Here is a 2,063-nt window from a genome sequence, read left to right as displayed (position 1 = left end):
TGCACTATCACAGAGCTCTGCCTGCTTTGGCTCCAGCTCCGCCCGCTCACCTCCTGCCACAGCTGGAACATAACACACATCACTCACTGTACGGCCGCAGAGTCGCAGCAGCAAGAGGTCAAGAGGTCAACAGGTCGCGCCACACTGCAGCGTCAAGACAGCGGAGTCACAGGAAAGAAGAAAGAAGAGTCAGAACACGGCGGCACCGGGTCAAATCACAGAGGAGGAAAACTTTCAGTTCAGATCTGAAAATAACAAACTCCAGGTCATCTGTAATATTTGGATTTTTTGGCTCCTCCTCCTCCTCCCCCTCCCCACGCTCCTAACTCCCCCCTTCAGGGGTCTTCACCGCAGTCAATCAACCTCCATCTCAGCCTCCCGTCTCCATGTTCTCCTGCTCTACATCCTCAGTGTTCAAGAATCTGGAGACACGATACGTATCACGACACTGAGGCAACGATACGATATATTGCGATAAATTGCGATACTATAGGTAGGACAATATATTGAATTGCGATAAATTGCGATACTATAGGTACGACAATATATTGAATTTTTTTCCCCTCCAGTGTCTCTGTAGTCCCAGTGTGATCCTGGTCTCAGACTCTGTTCCATCTGAACATCAGTTCCTAACACTGGAACAGAGGGATCTACATTTGGAATCACTAGAGAAGAAAGAAAAGAAAAAGAAAATGAACCAACACCAGGAATATTGGACTGGGAATTGGTGAGAAAAAAAAAATCAATAACTGATCATTGACTGATGGAGGAGATTGATACGGGATCAGGAAACTAAAACTATCGTGATATTTCAGCGTATCCATATTTTCTTTTGCAGATTTTTGTTTTCCTTCAAACTCATCATTGTTCCTTGAAACTGCGACTGAGAAGTTACACCTTTAACTTTAATTATATGGTAATACCATAAACTTTTTTTTTTTACATCAAATATAATTAATCAATTAATTTTTACAGACCTTATATCCAGCTTCATTAATCTTTAATCCAACATTATATTCCCGGCCCATAAAGATCCATAAAAGGCCAAATAAAAGAGTCCGCTCTGCACTTTACCAAAGCTGCAGCTCTGATATAATAATTATGAGAATTAATGAGGTGGAACGGGAATGCTACTTAATAATTAGAACATTTCACATTGTTATAATTATAGGTTTATCAAAGTGATCAAACGTTTCAGTGGTGAAAAGACCAGTCGTATTTCAACCCCTTTATCACAGACAGCACCATTAAAAGATACACTGGAATTTATATTAGAAAATAATACAATAACTGACACAATGGACATGAAGAGAAACAGTTCATCAAAGACTGACTGTAGTTTTTTTTTGGTCTGTAAATACAGCATTTCTGCATAGTAATTGTTTTTTTCGCATGAAAATAGTAAATATAATTATTCATATTATTAAATAGAAATTAAAAGAGAAAAATGTAAATAGACACGTATTTAAAAATATGTAGTTAATAAAAGACAAATAATAATAATAATGTATGCAGCTAAAACTACTGATACAAAACAAAAAAATCTAAAGATGAGTCAAAAAAGAGCCAAAAGATAAATAAAGGAAAAGGCTAGAAATTAGCCTTAAGCTACGGAGCTAGCTAAAAAAAATGTTAGCCGCAGAAATTAGTTTAAAAAAATAAATTATTATTAATTATTATGATTATTGATTTTATAACAAGAAAATACTTTTAAAATGCACTTCAAAATACATTTTGAGGACACGCGTGTGTCTGGGTCTTGATGTGCTGTGATTGGTCCCAGGGCCAGATTTTTGACACATGAAAAAAAAATAGTCATCTTTCTTCTTAGATTAGAACTAGAAAAAAATAAAAAATTATTATTATTACTTTAAAAAAAAACAGAGGAGTTGTTCGATTTTAACCAATCCTGAAGTTGAATAACAAAATAAATCCACGAAAATAAGGACGAAAAATATGTTGATTTAACCTTTAGTTGAGTGAAGATCCAGATTTATGACCTGGGTAAAAATCACTCTGTGAACATGTTCTGGTCCTGGGAGCTGCAGGAAGAACCAGGAGAC

The sequence above is a fragment of the Cynoglossus semilaevis genome, chromosome 12 (assembly GCF_000523025.1).
Source record: "Cynoglossus semilaevis isolate Cse_v1.0 chromosome 12, Cse_v1.0, whole genome shotgun sequence".
Lineage (NCBI taxonomy): Eukaryota > Metazoa > Chordata > Actinopteri > Pleuronectiformes > Cynoglossidae > Cynoglossus > Cynoglossus semilaevis.
The sequence above is the reverse complement of the archived record's forward strand: the minus strand, read 5'-3'. Positions refer to the sequence as shown.